The sequence below is a fragment of the Tiliqua scincoides genome, chromosome 3 (assembly GCF_035046505.1).
Source record: "Tiliqua scincoides isolate rTilSci1 chromosome 3, rTilSci1.hap2, whole genome shotgun sequence".
NCBI lineage: Eukaryota > Metazoa > Chordata > Lepidosauria > Squamata > Scincidae > Tiliqua > Tiliqua scincoides.
The window spans coordinates 98,952,508-98,961,798 of NC_089823.1; the positions used below are offsets into that span (position 1 = coordinate 98,952,508).

Genomic DNA, 9,291 nt, shown 5'->3' on the forward strand with positions numbered 1-9,291 from the left:
GAAATGCCGGTGGAATTTCAAACGCTATCATTTGAAACAAAAGCAAAAATAAACAAAGGAGTACCTCGCATGAGCCTCGACATCAAATGCAGAGAGCTGACAACAGTGATTCCATATGCATACAAAAACCTGTATGTGTATAAAGGTGTCCCACTGAATTCCGCTAGCATAGCTCAAACTCTGTTCTTCTTGAAGGCGGGTAGACAACTTCCTTTGATAGCAAATGCTCTAAAGTGCTAGTAGTCCCAGTGAGGGCATTTTCATGACTTTAATTCTTTTCTTTTTGAGAGCACTGAACAATGTTAACCACTCCAGCTTCCCACAAAGAATGGCTAGGAGCTGGTCCTTATGTACTCTTTAGGGCTGTTTAACATCTCTCTCCCTGTTTCAGTTTACCCTTTGAGAGGTAAATTTAAAACCAAACTGCCCACCTTTCTCCCCCCCCCCCAAATGTAAGGGTTTTGAAGGGAAACTCTTTGCTGGGTTTCTATCAGTTCTGTGTCCATAGCAATGACACCAATGGTTAGAGGTGCCAATGACTATGAAGTTGACACCCATTTTCACAACCAGTTCCAGTCCAGTAGCTGAAATCATTTCTAGACTTGCTGACATGGAGAAGACCTGGAGCATGGAGATGACTTAATGGAGACAAGGGATATGAAGACATGGGACAAGGAGAAGATCTGCTGGCAGGCAGTCACTCAGGCTTTCTGCTCTTGTAGACTGCCTTGTCTTTACACTGGAAACTGCTGGAAAAGACCAGATACTATACAAGGAGGGCAAGAGGAGATGTTGTCTGATCTTCCCTGGCCATAGGTCATGAAGTAATTCCTAGAACCTTAAGCTGAATCTCATGAGCTGCTCCTTCAGTACAGTACAGTACATCAAATGTTCTGTCATTAGTCATGGTTTTTCTTCCTCTAAACCTGCTTGATTTCATCTGATGTAAAGTGGCTAAGGGTGGATTCACACTCACTCACATACTCATGAGATGCTATTTCCTATTATTAGAGGTATGACTTTTTGGTGTTAACGAAATAAAAACAACACCGCTTTCTGCACTTCTCATTTTTGCAAAAACAAACAAACCAAAATCTGCAGAAAAATAAAACGGTTTTCAATACCTCTACGTATTGGTCACTGTAGGCTGGTTGGGCTGGACTGGGGGGATTGCATGAATAATGACTGTGGCTGCATCTGCTGACACTATACTACTTATATTGCATACCTAGTACACTTTTAAAGTGATTGTGTGTGTGTGTGTGTGTGTGTGTGTGTGTGTGTGTGTTTAATTCCAAGGGTGCATTTTTTAAAAATTATAAGTTATATTTTATAAATTTTTTTTATAAAATAAGTTTTTAACCCTTGGAGTTAAAAACACACACATAATGCTGCTTTCTGTACTTCTCATTTTTTCAGAAACTGAAATCTGCGCAAAAAAACCCCCCAAAAAATCACACCTCTACCTATGATCTGTGGCCATTTCCCATATGCTTCAGTCACATAGGAATAGAGGAACCATGTGGAAGATGTGCAAACACATAAAAGGAATCAAAAACATGAGAGACTGCATCATGTGGACATCGCCAGCATGATTCAGCCCATGCAATCCCACCCCGCCATGTAGTTCCTCTGTTGCTATGTTCACAGAATAGAGTGGTAGCAGCCAAGGGGAAGTGGCTCCCACACCCCTGCTGGTAAGCATGAATCATTCTTCAGACATGTTTCTATTACTAGGAACCAGCACACATGAATGTGCTAGCATTGACGTTTATGCATAAAACAGTGCAGCAACTATTTTGCCATTGCACTGGTACTGCACAAGGCGAGCTGCCCGTTTCCACCTTTTTGTAATCAAGCTGGAAGCAGAAGCCTGAGCCGCAAAATGGACTTTTTGAATTAGTCGGCTCAAGCCCCGTGGTCTTCCAGTCACAGCAAACCCTATTTCTCACATTATATAAATCAGCGCCAGCATGTAAAAGGGTTCTCTGAGCACTGAACAAACCTGTTTGTGCAGATCATACCGGGCCTTTGTGGCTCGATTCTCATTTGCATGACAAGGAACCCCCTTTGTACTGTCTCTTTGACTGGTGACTTCTGCTTCAACTGTACAAGGTTCAGGTTTGTTATTTGTGAAAAGGTAACGGCTCATTTGGAAAAAAAAAGTGTGTTGTGTCTTTAATTTTAAAACTGCCTCAGGGCCCTATGGGGTATATTAAATCTGTCTCATTGCCATATATCTTGATGTACATTTTACTTGAAACCAGGTGTTTTGTATATTGAACTTTTTAACACGGCAGGGAGGTAAGTATTCACAGCTGGAGTTTTATGCTTCACACATTTTCATGTTTCAGAACAAGAAGCAACCCCTCGGAAAAAAAACCTCCTCGAGCATGAAAAGAGGCAGAACAAAGCGCTTCTGTATCTGGTGGCAGGACATGGATATGATGAAGTCACAGATAGAGGACTTGCATATAAAATAGTCGCTGGTGGAAAAGGGAGACAAAAAGTTGCAAGCAATCAAAGTCTGTAGGCCTGCAGATCAATCACAACCTATGAGGTTGTCACTGCAGGGAGGGATTGTAAAAGAGAATTAAAAACTCCCAAGGAATGGGTATCGGGATGGCTTTTGTATTGCAGGCTAAGTTTAGAGCTTTTGTTTGCCAAAATAATATAGCGCTGTAGCTCTGAATAATGGGGTTAGTAGTATGCTTTGTTTGCTAGTATGGTAATATGTATTTAGCCTCCACATCCCTTAAGAGAACTGATCTGGTATCATAAATTACTGATTTTCTTTTTTTGCACAAACAAAGTGACTAATGAAATGCCGTCTTCAAAAGAGCATCATGATACAGTATTGCCAGCTTCTCTGTTTCGCTGCTTTCTTGTCCGCTGAGCCTGAGAAAAGGAGTGACTCTTTTTAAGTATGTCATTGAAATATGTCACCTTATTTATGCTTTTTCTGTGTTTGGTTTGTGGAAACTGAAACGCATGTTAGATGGGGAAAAAAATATTTCTAACCACTGGATGATTTTGGGATGGAACGTTAAATAACAATAACAATAACAATAGTAATAATAAAGGCATCCCAGGTCCTTAGGAAGGACTCAATGTCTGGATAAAACACACCAGTCAACAGCATCTATCTGACTATTTGGTTAGCAACCTTCAGTCTCGAAAGACTATGGTATAAGCCTACAGCACCCGATATGCCTAGGCGGTCTCCCATTCAAGTACTAACCAGGCCTAAGCCTGCTTAGCTTCTGAGATCAGACAAAATCAGGCATGTGCAGGGTAACAGTTGCTGTCAATATTATTATTATTATTATTATTATTATTATTATTATATTTCCTCATAGCAGCAACTGTTACCCTGCACATGCCTGATCTTGTCTGATCTTGGAAGCTAAGCAGGGTCAGGCCTGGTTAGTACTTGAATGGGAGACCTCCTGGGAATACTGGGTGCTATAGGCTTATACCATAGTCTTTCGAGACTGAAGGTTGCCAACCAATGGGCACAGAGGCTCTTCTAATACCCACAGAGGTTGAGCATGTCTACTTGCAGCCTCTGCAGGACTCATAATGATGGTTAGAAGCCAAAAAAAAACGCAACTTCCAGGTTTTGGGCAAAATCAGAGGAGACGTTTTTATGCCTTTAAAAGGCATTATGAGGGTCCTGAGAAGCCACTGAAGGCTTTTGTTGAGAAACTGGACATTGCTTTTTTTTTGCTTTTAACAGTCATTTTGAGCCCTGTAGAGGCCGCTGGTCTCAGAAGAGCCTCTGGAGGTTAAGGGAGCATACCTTCCCTTACCTTTGGGAGTCCAGGTTGTCCAACCCCACAGGTTTGGGGACCTCACACTTCCCCGCACTGTACCTTGCAATGCCCAAAGGCAATGCGACATACAGTTTGGGAAGCTCTGAATTAATGGGTGTGGGGGGGGAAGTGCAGGGAGGGGGGTGATGTCCCACATATCCGCAGTTTTCAGTATCCGCAAGGAGTTCCGGAATGGGGCACCACTGTATATATATATATATATTTGGAAGTGTGTGTTTTGTCCAAACTGTCCCTTAACACATGGTTTAAATAGTTCTTTAAATAGTATTTAAACCCGTGCATTGAAGAGGGGTTTGGAAAAACCACACCTTGCACACTTAGAGCAGTGTGCTGGGTAGGATGGAGATGTATGTGCCCACACTCCTCCCTCACACATTTTATTTATTTATTTTATTTATTCACGGCATTTGTACCTGTCCTGTCCAAATATTCCAACTCCCTTCTAATGCCCACTTTTTGGCTAATTAACCCTTTCTTCCTCAAAGAACAACAGCTGCGGTGTGCAAAGGAAATGACTAGAACTCCTTATCAGTTTGAGCAATTTACAGTAATCTATTGCTACAAACACAGACACTCCCCGCACTTCCTCTTGTCCAGAGGCAAAACTCCCCAAAACTCCACTTAACTTAGTGGGTAAAGGTCCAAAGCCTCCAGTCCAAGTCCGCAGTCTCCAGAGTACAGTACAGTCTTCCCAGTTCACAGTCTTTTGCAGCAGAGTCCCTCCTCTGTGTCCTCTCCAGCAGAGTGTCTTCTTTAACAGGGTCCTGGCAGTCCTCTCTTCTTCTGTAGGTCCTGGTCCATCTGTGCCCCATAAGTCTGGGATGTCCCATAGGTCTGGGTCGGTCTTTGCTCCTTCTGAAACTGCCTTTTATTCTTGGATGTCCTTATCCAAAATGCAGCTCAGCTGTGAACTACCTTGTTAGCCCATGACCATTCAAAGTCCCATCAAGGTCAAATGAAGCTCAGGTGTTCATCAGCGTCTCCATTGGCCTTGACTGATTACAGCTGTGGAGCCAGCCCTGCCCTTCCCAGAGCTGTCAACCAGCTGTTAGAACATGGAATTGCTGCCAACACCACATCATGTACCTGATGATCTTCTGATCTTCCATTACAGTACCCCACATTTCTCCCCAAGGGAACCCAAGGAGAACCATTTGGAGTATTGTCTGAACCACTTTGGGGATCCAACTCAATAGATCAAGCAAGGGTCTAATGGGCGGGATGAAGGGCTGTAGAATCCTTCCCTTTTCTGCTATTTTTCCACTTCAAGTTATCTCCTTGCAAGAGAAAAGATACAGGGTTCTTCTTCTTCTTTTTTGTCCTGTAATTGCAAAACCAACATGCATGCATGGGGTAGTGGTGGTAATTTTGAACAACAGGAAGGGAAAGGATTAATCAGACCCTCATCGCTCTGAGGATCCCACTCCTAATTTCAGCATCTTGCAACTATGCTGGTCCCATGCTGCTAAACCAGGGATTGGATGGCCTGCCCAGGAACATGAGATCCTACCCTTGGGAGGATCAGTGGCAATCTGGAGCAGGGTTGGGGCTTGGGTGCATTTAATAGCATGCTCCCACCTCCCTCCCTCTCTATGTGCTTGTTCACATGCATATCACGGACACTTTTCCGTTAAAAATAATTGGGTGCAGAAACAAAAAAATTGACTTGCAGAACTGTCCCATCACATGTCATTAGGTCTGTAATAGGGTGACCATGTTGAAGCAAACCTAACCAAGAGCCTTGTCATCAGGACTGTTGTATTGCAATCATCATGGCATATTTGGAAGTTTTAGGGCACAGTGTTTCTGCCACAGTGTTAGGGCAGGAGGTCTGGTCTAGAGGGTTGAGCCTCCATTTGCCTGAAGATAACATCCAAAGGTCGCCAGTTCGAGGCCACCGGCACCATGCGACCTTGAAGCAGCTGACAAGCTGAGCCGAGTTATTCCATCTGCTCTGAGCGTGGGAGGATGGAGGCCAGAATGTGTGACCAGATCAAGAAAGAAACATCCGAATGTTGTGGTTTCTTGAAAGATAGAAACCTTTCAAATTGTATAAATCCCTACGGGGATTTAATTTGTCTGCCTATGTAAACCGCCTTGAATAAAGTCTAAGGAGAAATCTGAGGACCAAGAAAGGCGGTATAGAAATACCTGTATAATAATAATAATAATAATAATAATAATAATAATAATAATAATAATAATAATAATAATAATTATTATTATTATTATTATTATTATTATTAATTAATAATTAATAATAATTTATTATTAATAATTAATAATAATAATAAAAATTATTATTATATAATTATATTATATAAAAATAAATTATTTTTATATAATAAAAATTATATAAAAATTATTATTATTTCTCTAGAATTTTGGATTCACATGTGCCACTGAAATGAACATGAGCAATGTGAAAGCTCAGCAGTATGCTGCTGACATTAATTCAGTGTGGCTTCAGCAAGAAAATGTTCAGGGGGTTGTGCCCTTAGCTGTTTGCCTTTCCATATACAGCCGTATTCCGAATTGGTAACTTTTCATGACAATTCCTGTTCATTCTGGGCTTTTATTATGTTATGCACAAAATCTACAGACTTCTACTCCACGAGATATAATACATTAAGGAGCAAATCTAACAATAAGCAGTGCCAGTGCTTTGAAAGACAGGCTTTCAGTTCTCCACAGTAGTTAAGTGCTTTGGGCAGTGTGAAAATAGAACCTTGAGTCAAGTGAGGTACAATTAAGCTCACCTCCCATTAAGTGTTCTTACCAATCAGGCTGTAGCATCTCTTATTAACATCTATTTCTTTTTTTTCATACTGGAGACTGGAATAGTTCAGCATGCTTGACGGCCCTGAGAGCTGGAGAATGATGAATTCTTCTGTGATGAATTAAAAAACGTGGTAGAAACTTCATACTGCATTTCATTCTGGTGCCTGTTTCTCATGCACCCATGACACATGCACTCTCATCTTTCCTCCCTTTCCACCATTCATGCTTGTGAACTCTCATGCACCCTACAATTCATGGACCCTCTCACTTCTAAAAGGCTCCAGAGTACTATGACAAGGGAGGCCATCCCAACAGCCACTGAGAGGAATTTTATCAGGAGGTACAACATTTCTTTTGAGCCTTTCCTTCTCTAGTCAAATGTGAATTTGGCTCCCAGGACCCCCCCCCTTTTTGAGGAGTCTCTTTTTGACCCCAGGCCCAGATACAATGTACCCCGTGCACCCTCTAAAGGCCCTGCCCCTAGTAACCTTCCCAAACTTTAATCAAACAGCCAAGCACTCATAAAGCGAAGAAATTTGTATTCAAAAGTGTGTGTGTGTGTGTGTGTGTGTGTGTGTGTGTGTGTGTGTGTAGAGAGAGAGAGAGAGAGAGAGAGAGAGAGAGACTCCAAACACTTTCCAGGTTATATTGTTCTTTTTTGTTTGTTTGTTTACATGTAATATTCTGACAATGCTGGATAAACATGTCTTTTATTTCTTGAAGGTACTTCATTTATTCTCAAGCTTGATCACTTGTGAGAAGGTAGCAAAACACAGGTCTGGCTAGTGATGTTCCCAAATTCTGGCTAGGAAATACATTTCTAGCACGCTCATAATATTAATTTTCAAAACAAACAAGCATTATGTCTCCAGACAGAAACTGTTACCCTGCACATGCCTGATCTCGTCTGATCTTGGAAGCTAAGCAGGGTCAGGCCTGGTTAGTACTTGGATGGGAGACCGCCTGGGAATACCAGGTGCTGTAGGCTTATACCATAGTCTTTTGAGACTGAAGGTTGCCAACCATTATGTCTCCCCAAATGAATCCCTTGTTGGGATTAAAATACAAGCTATGGAGGAATATAAGCCTTCTGACCGCTCAGTCACCCATCCTTCCCACTGTAGCATTTAGCTTTCCTGCTGCTCTAGTAGCAGTAGAGTGGACTCTCTGGTGCTTGGCAGGTCGTACGATTCCATGCAAGCTGCAAGTAGCACTGGGAAATGTGGTTTTTTCCCCCCAACACTACTGATATTTGCCATTCCATCTGTTCTTTTGTTCTACTCTTGCTACAGCAGAAAGCAAGGTAAGTGGGGATGGGAGGACGGAGCCAGGTAGGTGGGTGGGTGAATTGGGGCATTGGTAACTCTGGGGAGGGGTTTGTGAAAAGTTTGGATATTGCACTGCCATTTCAAAACAAGGGAATTGTGTGTGCCTACCAAATGAGGATAGGATTTCACGCATCTGATAAAGTGGACTTTAGTCAATGAAAAGCGTGGGTCACAAAGAATCTGTTAACTTTACAGGTAGCCCAGGACTCTCCTTTTGATGTTTGCTTGCTATATCAGATTGTTTGAAAACATATACAAAAAACACTGCCAAACACCTACAGCATCACATGCCTCGAAGCAGGCTTCTGTATATGTATCCCTAAAGGATAGTAATTAAATTCCCCATTTATGTATGACACATTGGGGCTCTTAACAGTCTCAGTATTTATGGCAGATTTACCCCCCCCCCCCATTGTAAGAGCCTATTTATAATGAGCTCAAGTGAATGACTGCTGTGGCAGCCTAGTACTTGAACCTTTCTTCAAAGATTACTTTCTTGAAGCAAACAGCAAATACTGATGGGCACTTAGCAAAATCCATAACAGGGAATCGCATTGCTTCTCTTTGATGGGAGCTTCAGCTCATTAAAACACCAGTGGCCTGGTTGCTGTGATGGGGTGGTATTTTATGTAACAATTACCATCTTGCCTTGGGTAAATATCACATTCCTGTACAAAAGGAGAACCTCATCGACAGTACACAATGCAGCATCTTCACAACTCCTGACCTTGAAAGCCCTGCATGCGGTTTTCTGAACAAATAAATGACTGGACTGTCTGAGGAAAACCTTTTATGAGATCCTGAATGGCTCTGTTCACATCTTCAAATATAAGTGTGTCAGTCAGTTTCTCACAGGCAAGCAAGATTCTTCCCCGATAAGATTTCAAGAGCGCTAAAACTCTGCTCTTTCTTTCCAACTATTCTTGGGCATGTAAAAAAGATGACTCCAACTCTGTATAAATATTGGGCCTTTGCCAGTGTATAGAAATATATATATTTTTGCTTTCAACCTCTACACTTCTCTTTCATTTGCCCTTACATAAAGAAGGCAAATCGCTTTAAAGAGAAATAAAATTTTAAAAAATTAAAAGAGCTAATTTGCCCCACTCTGCTCCTTAGGATGATAGCTACATGTTGCTGCAAAAATGGTTTCTCTTTTCCTAGTAGATGATTTAAATTTTATCCCTAGACTGCCCGATTAGCTACATTTTTATGCCTGCTAACTTTCTGAGAAATCAATGACATGCACACAGTTTAGAGGGGCTAGCTGACCCCTTTGTTCCATTGTTTCCTGGGAATTTAAGATTTCCACTTCTGAATAGGGCTCATTTCACCCCTGTTGAAAT

At 41.7% G+C, this 9,291-nt stretch overlaps 1 pseudogene; it reads left to right on the top strand.

Annotated features, from left to right (window-relative positions):
- The first annotated feature begins 7,481 nt into the window (after positions 1-7,481).
- Positions 7,482-7,605, top strand: LOC136646331 (5S ribosomal RNA; annotated as a pseudogene).
- Positions 7,606-9,291: the final 1,686 nt, after the last annotated feature.